Genomic DNA, 14,745 nt, shown 5'->3' on the forward strand with positions numbered 1-14,745 from the left:
ATTCGCTGACAGAAATAATCATTGTTTTCATTACTGTAGGATACTATTTCAAGAACAGTTAATGAAAGCCAGCGGTTCTCCATAGGCTGTGCTGAAAATAACATTAGAAGAGAACACGACACAATATGCCTGAAGAAATGTACATGTAACCTTAGCATTAAACCTACACCACATTTGCTTTTCATATTGATATACCATGAATGCTGTCATTTTACCTGGGGCCTTTATTTACCAAAACTGTAAAGAAGACAGGGTGCTTAATGGAAGCCAACAATAACTGGAGTGAAGCTGTTATTTCTACATATATATATATATATAAACTAGGGCTGTCAAAGTCTTTTCTTTTCAGCATTTGGGACCAAATATGAGTAGTCTATCTGTACAGCGTTAGAAGGTGCGTTCAAGGCCCGTTAAACAAAGTGGGACAAAATGCCGCTCGCATTAAACATGCAAAAACTGAGGGATTTCTAAATGTATATTATTTTTTGAATAAAACGATGGCCCATATTTTCAAAATCGATATCCCTTTACATAAAATTTGATGTAGTTATTATAGTTGAATCGTTTACCACAAAGAGATTTACATCCTTACTTATTACAGATAAAAACGTATTTCTGTCTGCGATTAATTATGAGTTGACTATGGACAAATCAATTGGGATGAATCACAATTAAATATTTTGATTGACTGACAGCTGTAATAAAAACTTAAATTGTTAACTTTAGTAATAATTTGGAGTGCATGAGAAAGTGGAAAGGAAAACATATAGACATATGATAAACATATGATGTTCTTATGTTTCAAGTACATCGGCCAGACGTGGCCGTCAAACAGGCCGGGGGGTCTGGTACCATGTAGTTCCTTGAGCACCTCCTCTTTTTGCATTCTTCATACGGGATGGAAATAAAGTAACGCTGGTTCAGCACGTCGATCAATGGTTGGTAGGTGTAAAGCAGGAAGCCCTCCACAATGAGGATGTGAGTCTCCTCCTTATGGTCTTTATGTCTATATAGACTTATGGTCTTTGACCACACTGTTATTTATTAACAAGTACATTGCACAACACAGCAGCAACAGAACCAATGTTGTAATAGCGATAAGGTGCTAGCATTAATAGAGCTGACGAGTTTATTGTAAACAGCAGTATGGCAAGTGTAACACGCAAGCATTACACACCAACAGCTGAGCAGTGCAACTGACATTTGACATTTTAAACTTTGACTGACATTTTAAAGCACATGCAGAGGTAAATAAAGCTACTGGTTGCTGACTTCTCCTGATATTTGCAGAAACTGCCATCTCGTGGGAACTACATCAAGAGGTTGCCTACAGTCACAGCTGTTAATGCCAATGTTTTTTGCTCATTAGAGACCCTGGCGGTTATGTGCATTTGTAAACCATGCACTCTACAACTATAAGAAACCATTCCATTCCATTGTCAGGTCGAGGGAGCAGCAGTGTCAGTAGGGAGGTCCAGACTTCCTGGTCGCTGGCAACTTCCTCCAGTTCCACCCGGGGGACCCCAAAGCATTCCCAGGCCAGCTGTGAGATATGATCCCTCCAGCATGTCCTTCGTCTGCTCGGGGCCTTCTCCCAGCTGGGTATGCCCGGAACACCTTGCCAGGGAGGCATCCGGATGAGATTCCCGAACCACCTCAACTGACTCCTCTCGATGTGAAGGAGCAGCAGCTCTGCTCTGAGCTCCTCCCGGATGGCTGAGCTCCTCAACCTCTATCTTAGGGTGAGTCCAGCCATCTTTTTTTGTGCAAAAAACTATATGAAAAACTGCTTTTAATTGAATAGGGGTGTTAACTGGAACAGTTACGGTATATACCAGCATACCTGCAACCCTAATGAGGACAAGCGGCATAGAACATGGATGGATGGATATTATATTGATAAATATTGCCTTCGTAAAAGAGTGGGAGCTTTGAACATAAATGTTCAGTTTTTGTCCCAATACCTTGGTCCATACATTGTATTCAGTGGTGGGTCGTGTATTTGGTACCTGGGCCTTCAGTGGGGACTTAAGCGACCCAATCCACCTCTTAATACCACCACTGTCACGTCACAACTATATAAGCCATGAATAATATACAAAAATGCTAAATAACAATGTGTGTCTGTCAGGGGGATGAGGAAGTTTATTGATGCTCAGAGTTCAGATGCAATGGCATTCCAGAATTGGGGATGAATACCATTATCACTAAAGCAACAAACCCAGTTAACCCTTTATCTAATACATCTAAACAACTTTCTTTTTGAAAATTATTTTTTATCTTAACAACTCCAAACTCTATACTACATCATCTGGAGCAGAATCAATATTTATCTAATAGTATGACAAAAAAATCGAAAATGAACTAACACACATCACACGCACCACTCACCTGTAAGCACTGGTCTGGAAGACTTCCTGTGGAAGTGGAGAATAAACCTTTTCCCAGGCTGACATATATAAAATATACACAATAATCCCTCGAAGCAGGATTCTTTATTTATAAATACAATATTTTGGTAGTTAGAGCATAAAAAACGTGTTTATGACCCATAGTTTTTAATATTATTAGAGACCTCTAGATATAGAATAACACCCCTATAGTTACCTTTAAACACAAATTACCCAATACAGTAGAGATAATCATAAAATAAGCCATTTAAGACATAAATAAGACAAAACACGCTAACCGAGGCGGACATTAACCAAGGTACTACTGTACGTGTACTGGAAGCAGTGAGTCAAGAGACAAATGAAACGAAGTGAAGATAATACTGTTGAGTATAAATGAATACAATGTCATGAAACAATACTAGAATTTATGTTGTAACTGTAGGTCAGTGCCTCTGGTAGTGGTTAGGCCAGCAGAGAAGGCTTTGCTGCCCCTGACTGCACAACACTGATTGCATTTTGTTAAAAAATTCACACTTTTGCCTCTGTCGCCATAAGCGTATCCTCTATTTGTGGCGCAGGGTGGACATAAAGCAAGTTAGCGACATATTGGATATGGAGAACATGGAGGATAGTGCTGCTTTGTCAGTGATGTCCTCCAGTCCGAGATAATCAAGTTAAAAGTAACTATTGGATTTACCGGGAAGTCTAAAACACATGATTGCCAACATTTCTCTCTGTTTACTGGATGTGTAAATCGCTATCTGTTGCCTGATAAATTATACATAATGCATACAGGTTATTCCGATGCCTCGCGGTGGCCAACGAAGTCGATAAAAACTGCTTGAAGCATCTGCGATAAATCAATGTCAGACCGCAGATAAGATGCTGTCATTTCTTTTCTTTTTTGCAGTGAAACATACTCCTATTCATTTTCTAGCCAAAAGGTAAAAATCCACATCCTCAACGCGGTAATGTGACGGGAATCAACCTTGAAATTAATTTACTCCATCAGAAGCCTCATTAGCGTGCGCCTATAACACCCATAGCCTCCTTAACCCGCATTTAAAGGCACAGTTTCCCCACTTGACACAAGAGAGGGGGAGCTTACAATTATGCCATTATTCCCGCTGCGTCCTGTTGGGGCTAAAAGCTTCAAATCCAGATGAAAAGATGTGAATTAATTGGGTTCATTTGAATTGCTTCATAAAGTGCGTGTAATAGCATGCAAGTGAGTGGCAGCTTGCCGCCTGGCCTCTTGGTGTACCTTAAAGCGGGCGGGGGGACGAGATAGAGCACATGTGGACACCCGTGTGTGCGTGTCTGTTTATGAGTTTATGGATTTATAACTCCAAGGGATGTGGGGGGATGGGGTATTACACTGTTGTTTGCTGTGATCCAGTCCCAGCTGTGTCTCATTAACCGCTGTCATTTTAATCCTCTTAGTCAAATCCTGTAATTTTGTCCATCAACAATAAGTTAAGCGACAAGGCGGTGCTTATGTTAACGCAGTGGCGGTGATTCAGTATGAGGCAGTGCTGCAGTCACTTCCAATTCCACTACCCATCTATGTCGACATCAGTGAGCCAGTCCGAGGGGCTGTATTCTGATCACCATGTGTCAGTAATCTTACATTGATGAAACATTACCTAAACACTACATGGAGTCAGCCATGTTATGTACAACATAACATAGTGAAAACAAGTTCTCCTCCCATTCCGTGTGGAAGTGGTACGTTTTTGGCTTCTTACTTAGTCCTTCTTCTCCACTCCATTTGAAACCCTTTCTTAAGTTTAGACTAAATAAAGTGGAGGCTAACTTGTTAGCTCGGTCGCATGTTGTCCTTAAAGTGGTGGCCGTCTCTTGTGTCCCTGTACCATGATGTCATAGCATGCACATAATAGTAGCACTATGTGGTGTAAAGAAAGAAGGAGTGTAAAGGTGACTATATGGGTGTTAGTTCATGTCTACAGGATTCTAATGATGGAAAAAAAAAACTTATTTGGAAAGTCAGAAACAGGTATTCTTTGCTCAAACTAAGAAAATTCTACTTTGTGGAAATTCACTTATCGCGGTCGGGTCTGGAACCAATTAACTGCGATAAATGAGGGATGACGGTATTTATGTTGCTTTTGTCGTGTCATGCTGCTTCGTGATAATGAGGAAGTTGACAATACTACAACACATGTCAAAATAAACAGAAACATTTTTTATAGAAATGAGGCTTCTGGGTGTCAACCACGTATGTTGATCAACTTAAGGTAACACTTTTTAGTAATAAGAACAACCAGGTGGACCGGGACATGATGAGTTGGTCAACATATACAAGTTGTCGACATTAGAGGGACCAACTGAAGTGGGTTCCACTGTATAAAACAACCAGGAGTCCCCACTATGGACTCCGCCATGATCCAGTTAATCAGGTTTAGACACCGTGAAATTGTGTGAGCTGAAAATAAGAATTTGTTGTTTTACTCTCATCGGCATCGGATTTTCTGCGAGTATAAGCATGCATCCCCGCAGTCACATTCCAGTTTACCCGTGTGAATTTATTTGAAACCGTATGACTGATTCAGCCTCAGCCTCCCCGTGGCCTGACAGTCGCCTCCCTTCTGCCATGAAAGCTATTTTCTCCTCGTTCCTGGCGCTGACAGCTGGTGTGTGCTCCTCCACCAGCATCACTTCAGCCCAGATCAGCTCTATGTATGGATTGCTGTCAATGACAAAGCCTACATTGGTGGCTGTGGCTGCTATGAATGCGTGTGCCGCCTCGCTTTATTATTGTAAGCGAACAAATAAAAGCTGCAATGCGTAAGCTCTTAGTGCTGCCAATGATACATCTTGTCTATGTCCTTTCACGGGGAGAAAGCGCGTCATGTTTGTCCAAATGTCAAGCTGCCCCCTGAGAGAAAATGTAATGTACACACAGGTCCTCGTTGCTTTTAATTGTGGCATTTATGACATGTGAGAGAGTAATATCTGTCTTTTATTTTGTGTGTTGTTCCCATCAGAGGGAATTGTCCATTAATTGTGCCTACAAACGGTGGATCGATTGTCAGGTCGTATTTTTCCAAGCTGCAAATTAGTTTCCCTGGTTGTGATTAGACCAGCAACGAGATGTGTATGGCTTCCACACTTCTTCCCATGATGCTGATAAAGTCTGAATTGACACATTGTAATTATCATATTTCCCTCTGTTTGTGTGCGGCACAGCTGTCGTGACTGCTTCCACTGGGTTAGTACTGGCTTATGTGGCGTGTATATCAACCTGGGCTGCAAAACAAGCTCAAATTGCTTCTGCTTTAACTATTTGCTGTCAGCTACGAGTAGCTGGTGGCGCCTCAGAGGGAAAGCCCCCAACCCAAACACACACACAGATGCTTGCCTACTCAACTGCAGATTTCCAAGCACCCTTTTGTGCTCAAAGGACGGTGTCTGAACTACGCACACACTAGCGCACGTGTTTGGGAAAAAGAGGATTCATATCTGTAATTTCCATTGCTGTCCTGAAGGCTCCTCACCAGGCCTTCCACATTTGTCATTTCCTCCACACTGTTCCTCAAATGGAAGAGAAATAGAAAGCACAGCCTCCTGGGTTTACCTTGCCGAGTCTCTTTTTAAGCTGAGGAGGAAGCGTATTTGCTCATAACATCAACAGCGCAGCCGTGTCAACACGACGCAGAGGCAGCCGCATTGCGTGGCCGTCGTTTTTTTTTTTTTTTTTACTCTTGTAAACAACAATAGATCGGCGGGGGGCTATGAGGCGCTGCACTCGCACCCCTCTCACACACACTCATGCAGCCTTTTTTTTTAATTAGAGCTTTGATTGGATGGTCACAGCCCATAAAGCAGACATAATACGGCTTCTATCCAGTTGCAGGTATATGCTCGCTTTTCTAACACTTTAAAGCCCGCAGGAATCTGGCCATTGTCTCCCTCACACACACACACACACACACACACACACAAATTACAGCAGAATGCCTCAGAAGTGGTACAATTTGGAGTTCAACCGAAATGTTCTGTCTCCAAGTACTTGGATTTCAAATGTGTGATCTCGTGAAACTTCACCTAAGTATGCGTCAATTTAATTCCACAAGTGGATTTTGCTTTTTTTTGTTTTTTTTGGGGGGGTGCTTTGTATCCCTGTACCACTGACTGCAAAGAGTAAAAGTGTGATGATGACCGTAGAACTAGAAATGGAACTTACTGCAACTTATGAAAGGGTCTGGCTGCTCAGTGCAATAATATGAGCAAAAATCAATTGGAAATATACAGTTTACTATAACGCTATTAAAGCCACTAGAAGGTGGTTGATCAACAAGCTTTTTATTGCAAGCAATAATGGCTGCTGTCGGCCATAACCACGCCACCAAAAGCACACCAGCAACCGAGGCTCTTCCTCAACTGATGCCCAAAACGACACGCCCCAACCCCTGGTGCCTTCACAGCAACTCAAAACAGTCAGACCAGAACTAGAAATACAAATAAACTACAGACAAAAAAAATATTTCTCCAAAGATCGTGTTCAACTTCAGAGGTTCCACTCTACATACACCTTATAAATGTGTGGATCTTCACCTTTTTTCAAGTCTTTCATCAATGAAGTGCTTCTTCTTCCTCTTCTCTGCTGCTGGGTATATGGCAATGAGGTGAACTACAAGGGAGAGGAATAGAGAAAGTGAGACTTAAAGGTATCCTGAGAGGGCTTTTGCTCTATGGAAAAATGGTGCTGCTAATCCCCTAAAGTGTCACCACGCTCTCTGCATCCCAAGTAGGAAGTGTCTTTGTAAAGGTATGCCGAGACACTTCCAAAATCCATCCCTTAAGCACCATCCCCCCACCCCCAAGTTAAAATGAAAGAAAAATGCATGAGCTTCCTGTCATCATTAGCTTTCAACAACACACTTATGTGTAGAGGAAAGAAGAAGAAAGAAAAAAAGACAAAGAAGTCTACATTGGAACCTTGGTTATTGTCATTCGGTTCCAGAAGATCAGACTCAAAGCAAAACGTACTCCAACCAAATAAATTTTTCCCATAAGAAATCATGTAAATCCAATTAATCTTTTGCAGAAAGCCAAAAATATTAACACAAACAGTTTTTTTTTTTATAGTTTTACAATTACAGTTTTACACATGCAGAAAACATTTCAAAATACATATAAATATATTGCATATAAATGACGAATGAAAAAGATAAAAGAACATTTAACATAACATCACTTTTACCTTGAATGTTGACAGAGATGGCTATGAGGCACGGAGGAGGAGGAGAAGAGAGATCCACATGGACAACACCTTTGTGTTTTTTTTTTAGTTATTTTTTTAAATTCAATCTTGTTTTTCACCTTCTTTATCAAAATAATGGCACTTCCAACTTTGTTTGGCTCCGTTGTGGATATTTTTGCAGCCGTGATCAATATTAAAAACAGAGACTTGTCGAGGAACTGTGTTAGTCACCAAGTAACTACAGTAAACTGCTGATGACATCATAGACGGGAAACGGAGCTGGGGGACAATGACTTCTAGTTGTGGGTTCCATTTTGTTAGCATGCTAATAGGCTGCTAACAAGAATGTTTTGTGATAAAAATCCGTTATGAACACAGTTGGACTCACGTAGTGTATTAATAACGCAACAAGACCAACGCACCATATCCATATCGTACGCTAAGTAGAAAATGTAGGCAAAATTTTGGTGTAACTCTTCAACATAAACTGAAAAACACACTAACCGTGGAAATGCTAACCAAGGTTCCACTGTACAATTAGTGGTGCTTCATGTCCCGGAATGTATTAAAACGTGATAAGGCCAGCCCCTATTAATTTCTTGTTAGTGGCTATAGTTTCTCTTCAGGTACTCAGGCTTCCTCCCACATTGCAAAAGCAAATCTATGTATCCAGTACATACACCTACATTTTAGTATTTTAAATGTATTTTAACTAGGGTTGTCAATCGATTAAAACATTTAATCGTGATAAATCGCATTTTGTCTATAGTTAACTCGTAACTAGTTACAATCAATCGCAGATAGAAGGAAGTTTTTATATATACTGTAATAAGTGTAACTTTGAAAGATCATTTTAAAGTTTTTAATACACCTATCAACATGGGACTGGATAATATGTTTGCTTTATGGAATTTTTTGTCTATTAAACATGGTGTTTTTTTAAACAGCTCAACACAAAATGGACCTCAGTGTATAAAAAACAAACACAATGTACAACAAATAGACATTGGCTAAGGTAAACCATTCATCACTCAAATATCCTTCTCTTCAAGCTAATAAGCTCACAAAATATAATTCACTTTAACATGACTCAACTCAACATAACAATCAGACTCATGGTGTCATAAAAATAGGGAGATAACACATACACAGGGCAACTACTACCACTAGTGGAGGATAATAAGCAACTTAACCCTATCATATAACTTTAGCAACTATTTACAAAACAAGTCGGGAGCTGGCATCACTCCTGTCCCAGAGAGAGCTTCAGCTTTCCAGCATGCTCTGCGGTGCTTGTTTTGTAAATAGTTGCTAAAGTTTTGTGTTTCGAGTTGACATAGTTGTTGTTTATTATTCCCCATAGTAGTAGTAGTTGCCCTATGCGTGTGTACTTACCAGTTATACTGTATGTGCTGTCATTTTTGTGTTGGCACTATGATTGTAGTTAGTGTTCTGTCGAGTGACCGCCTGTCTGTTCCCTTGTTCATTTCGCTGTGTGATAAGCTCACTGAGAGTTTAGTTTTGACTTGCCCTAGAGAGTGCCAGCAAGGATTTGTCAAGTAGGAGGCTACAAAATATGGTGCAAATTTGAGACCCCTGCTGTAAATGGTCCATAGGTGTGAATGTGGCTGTATGATGTACCGAATGTGGCTAAATGTGTAAAAATAGGTGCGGGCTCACCTGTGCAGCCTGGTGAGGACAAGTGGCATGGAAAATGACTGGAAGAAGAAGAACATAAGCACAAAGTCACAACTGACGTGTTGCAGAAGCGGTCAGGCTACAAAACAGCTGCCACCGACAAGCCGCAAATGACGGCCACTACTTATGCTAATGGTAGTGTCTTTATACCCGCCTCTTTCATGTTAAACAAACACCTTATTTCCCCATTGTGGAGGGCTGACGCATGTTCCCGCGGGTTGTATCACCACAGCTGGCCTACAGCGATGATCATAACTTCTCCGTAATGGGCCCAGGCCCCTCGAAGCAAGCTGACCTGTTCAGCTCGGGACCGCTTGACGACAGTAATTACTCATGTGAGTCATTTTTAAATGAGCGTGATTAGGCGGTAACAAGCTGAAAGAGTGAAAGGGGCTGATTAGACAACGGCGTGCTGAGTCCTGTGCTAGCGGGAGAAACAAAACGCCACAGGTGAATACATGTTGCATTGCACGGTCTGACAATGGTTATCTAATAGAGAATTAAAGAGGTGGGGTGGTTTTACTATAAACATTGCAACACTGCATTCAAACCGTGGCAAATATCAGCAGCTCAGATCAGGTCGCTCACCCCTTATTATTTATGGTTATGGTTTAATTCATTTCAGAAATGCATACAGTTTACATTGAGTGCTTCATATTACAATCCACAATGAAACATGTCGGAAAAGAAGCAGGAAGAAGCAGAGCTTATTTAATCCTACCCCCTCTCCTTATCACATTAATTGCTAATACATATGTTCACTTCCTGTACTCAACATACACTAATTCACTGTTTATTCTTCCATACAATCCATTCATCCATTTTCTGTTAGGGCCGCAGAGGTATGCTGGAGCCTATCCCAGCTGACTTTGGGGGAGAGGCAGGGTACAGCCAGGACTGGTCGCCAGCCAATCGCAGGGCACATGTAGACAATCACACTCACTCACATTCATACCTATGGACAATTTAGAGTCTCCAATTAACCTAACAGGCAGATTTTTGGAATGTGGGAGGAAACCAGAGAAAACCCACACACGCATGGGAAGAACATGCAAACTCCACACAGAGATGCCCAAATGGAGATCTGAACCCAGAGCTTCTTGATCTCCTGACTGTGTGGCCCACATGCTAACCACTAGGCCACCGTGCGGCCTCTTCTGTACAATCAAAGCAGTTAATATCATTCCGGTGATTTTGTTGAGCAGGCCCTTGCAACAATGATATCAAATGTCAAACGTTATTGAATGTAATCCTTCTAACTGCATGGATCTTTCTTCATGAGTTGTATCCTCTATATTCCTTGTTTTCACAATAATATGATCTTTAATATTTATCCAGATCATTGATATCTTTGACAACAAGAAATCTTGCTTCTCCTGGTCCTCCATTCAGCTTGGTGTCCATTTTTCCGTTGGCGCTCCAAGTGCTTTGTATCTTTCCCTGCTTCCTCAAGTCTCGTGCTTTCTTGGCGATGTCAGTGTTGCGTTTTGTCAGATGCTTCTTTCTCTTCCTCAAGAGTGATGCGCAAGACAGCATTATCTTGCAATAATGTCTTGATATCATCCTGTAGAACATTGATATCATTGTATAATGCTCTATTTTCCTCTATAGGTTTTTTTGCTTCCTTAAAAGCAGCGTGCGCGGCAGCATTATCTTCCAATAGTGCCTCGATATCGTCCCGAAGAACGTTGATATCATTGCATAATGGTCTATTTTTTTCCACAGGGTTTTTAATCTCCTTAAGAGCAGCGCACAAGGCAACATTATCTTCCAATAATGCCTTGATGTCATCCTGCAGAACCCTTGCATAATGATCAATTTTCTTCCCTATGGTTTTGCACCTCTTTAAGAGCAGCGCACAAGGCAGCAGTTTCATCGTGCAACTCTACGTTTTGTTGTCTTAGTGCCTTGGTATCCTTGCTCAGAGATCTATTTTCCTCCTTATACAGTCAAACCTGTCTTAGCGGCCACCTTTATAGAACGGCCACCTGCCTATAGCAGCCACTGAAAAATCCCCCGCAGCAAATTTACATGTTATAGACCCTGTGTATAGCAGTCACCTGTCCAACGCGGCCAGCGGCCACCCATTTTGTCTCCCTTGGTCAATATCTGACTGCATATAGCGGCCAAATTACCAACTCAAGTAGAAGCTTCATGCACGAAAAAGTTTCGTTTTTCAATCAATGAAGCCGTCGTGTGTAGACTTTAATTACTGAGTCCTAGCTCAGTCACAATCATTCACAAGATCCACACAAACTGTCAGTTGTTCCACATAAAAAAGCCGTCTTCTTTTGAGCTTGCTATTTCCTGGTCAAACATGTAACTTTAAGAGCATTTGCACCAAAACATTACCGCAAAGTAGGCTGGGAACAGGACGTGCTCCCAGCGACGCTACAATAAAAAAAACATACGCTAGCATGCATGCGGCAGCGGGAGCAAAACTGAGTTCGGTTGTACTTAATTGAAGTATTTTAGAATGTACTCACGTTATTTTTCATCAATCCTCATCCACAAATCCATCAAAGTCCTCATCTTCTGTATTCAACACAAAAAAAGCCGTCTTCTTTTCCGTTCGCTAATAGTCTGTTAACTTGACAGTGTTATTCAGCTCCGAAGCAAAGAAGGAAACTTGTTTCTTCGGCCAACTTTATTTATTGAACGGGGCCACCAGACAGCAGCTCAGAACACACACACATCTCTCAGCATCGTCTCTCCTTCCTGCTTGCCCACAAGGCAAAGGTTAAACAAGCCCCACTACATAGCTGTCCAGCCAATGCCTGTAAGAAATGACACCGTTTATTTCCTGGTGTGCACTGGTCAATACTGTAATGCCGCTTGTTGTGGGGAAGGAGAGACTCACGTCGCCGATGCACACTTTAATGGCTTTATTAACAGCGGAGAACACTGCAGGACTTTACATCCACGCCAACATAAACACACTTCCCAACTCTCTCGAAACTCACAGCTAGCACTGAGCCTAGCTCTCCTGCTCGGGACGCTCACCGTCACTTCCCGTCACTTCCTGATGAACTAAAGCTGTAATGACAACTCTGCCGTATAAAAAGTAAAATATAAAAAACAAGCGTAAGACATTACTAGCACAGATTTGTTCTGTGGGTCGTGGATATATTCTATCAGTTATTATTAAGCCTCTAGCTTCCTTTTAGTAAGTAAAAACCTTGGCTATGATTGCACTACATTGTCATGTAGACCTACAAAGTACACTTGGAAGAACAAGAGGTGAATAAATGTATTGCAACTGATGTGAAACTGATGAGGGGTAGGATTAAATAAGCTTTGCTTCTTCCTACTCCTTTTTGGACATGCAAAATTGTGAATTGTACTATGTGATGTGCTACTGTTTGACTCATGCATGTTCAGGATTAAAACCATGAACCATGAACCATGATAATAACAAGCCTAGTAGTGCTGTACAACTTTTATCAGCAGTCCACAGTGCCCTCTACTGGTCAACATTATTATTATTATTATTATTTTTTCCCCCTTTTTTTCTTTTTTTTCCTCGACTGGTCAACATTCAAACTGGACGCCAACCTGTCTATAGAGGCCACCTGTCTATAGCGGCCACTTTGGCAGACTCCCTCTAGTGGCCGCTATAGACAAGTTTGACTGTACATTCAGGCACCTAATTTCCCGATCTATTTGTTTTGCACTTCATTGTTGTATTTTTTCCATCTTCTTCTATTTGTGCTGCAGTTCGCTCTTTTAGCTCTTTCATGTTCTTCTCCAAGGCGTGTAATAATATAACATTTTTGCTGTCGAGAATATTTGCCAATTCTGAAACTGTTTTTACATGCGAGTTATCGTCGTTCATTCGACAGCCAGGCTGGGCCAGTTCCTGAACTTGAATCCGCATTTTCAGGACTAGTATCATTTCACATTGTGTTTGGCATTGTTGCTAGGCAAACTTCAGCAGTTAGCCGGCTAGCTTGACTTGCTAGCAAGTGTCAGCAACTAGTTTAGGGTGTCAGTAAGCTGCTCTGATCTTCTGAAGTGTAGTTAGGAAAGCATCCAAATATGTTCATAATTCTAGTATCGTCAGCAGAGCTCTTGCCATATTCGTCCTTTCCAGTCAACAACAAGGAAAAAAAAAAAAAGAAAAAAATGGAAAAATATTTGAGTGTGGTGTTGACAGCGTCACCCCTGAGCTACACTCAAAGTCGCCACGTCGCCCTCTAGCATTTTCTTCCTTAGCGCGTAAGAAAACACACGACTTAGTGCACGAAAAGATTGCTATTTAATGTGGCAGCTTTATTTATGGAAGTGAGTATTTCAAAGTTGCACATCAAAAGACACGGCAATTCACTGTGAAGCTTCACACATGCATGCTTACGTGCGTCACATGTGACAGCTTTCGGGGCAAGAGCGCAATGCTGGCTGTAACTATTACGTGATTTTACAGTAATTCTGTCTGTCCACAGTTATTCTATGTACATATACCTTCGCCTTCGCTTTGGCAGCAACTGCAGTTCGCTCCTGGAGGTACACGAATATTTAATCACTCATGAAACTTACATTGGAGATTCATTTTAAAGGGAGGTCGGTGCCTCACAGCATCACACACCAAGGAAAGCGCAATATGACATCGAGGAGACTTGGTTTTATGCTGCAGAATGCCACACTGTGCTGTTTCCTTGCAGCCACAGTCAGCCATCAAATGATGCATCAGTAATAAAGTGCGACACATCATCAGTAAAAGCTTGCACAAGCACAAAATTGTGCACAGCTGTGATCAAAAGCACTTCGAAAACTATGAAACTGTCGCAGTTGTCAGTGCATTGTCAATCTACTGCTAATTAACAGATATATACTGTACAGTATATTATCAATATTTTCTCCACATGATTGTATTGTGATGGAGTTACTCAATATATAGCCATCATATAGACCACATATACTGTACCAGTCCAAATTAGAGTGCAAGGACCTTTGACCTCAGCTACATCAGGAATATTTAGTGAGATGCATGTTGTGTTAGATAATATCATTCAAAATCAATAAGGTTTTACCTCAGGACAATAAGTTCTGAATGTTCCTAGAGCAGGATCTTCAATAGGTAGACCGCAGGCCACATCTGCCTCTCCGATGCTTTTCATTTAGCCCACCAAACATCACCCCGACAATGAAACCATTCAGTCTAACTGGAGAAGTGCAGTATTCCTCCGCTCTGCAGGGGGCGATAAACAGGTGTAAACATCACAATAAAGAGCAAGGCTGGTGTTTAAACAAAATAAAGAAAAGCAGGCACTGAAAATCTGACTTTTAACAGCGGCAGGCCTAAAAAACTGCATTTAGTGAAAATGCACGGGGGAATGTGTTTACTTTGTAACAAAGTAAACATTGTTTCGAAGGAATATAACCTGCAGAGGCACTTTCAGACCTCCGCAGTCCATCCCCCCATCACCT

The 14,745-nt window shown here is 41.4% G+C and overlaps 1 long non-coding RNA gene across 1 annotated transcript; it reads right to left on the bottom strand.

Annotated features, from left to right (window-relative positions):
* Window positions 1-6,792: 6,792 nt before the first annotated feature.
* On the bottom strand, window positions 6,793-14,432 carry LOC129181695 (uncharacterized). The gene is made up of 4 exons (XR_008570479.1): window positions 14,349-14,432; window positions 9,301-9,338; window positions 6,972-7,047; window positions 6,793-6,865 (listed from the first exon to the last, which is right to left on the bottom strand). It is a non-coding gene; the product is annotated as an uncharacterized LOC129181695 (long non-coding RNA).
* Between the last annotated feature and the right edge of the window lie 313 nt (window positions 14,433-14,745).

The sequence above is a fragment of the Dunckerocampus dactyliophorus genome, chromosome 5 (genome assembly GCF_027744805.1).
Source record: "Dunckerocampus dactyliophorus isolate RoL2022-P2 chromosome 5, RoL_Ddac_1.1, whole genome shotgun sequence".
Taxonomy (NCBI): domain Eukaryota; kingdom Metazoa; phylum Chordata; class Actinopteri; order Syngnathiformes; family Syngnathidae; genus Dunckerocampus; species Dunckerocampus dactyliophorus.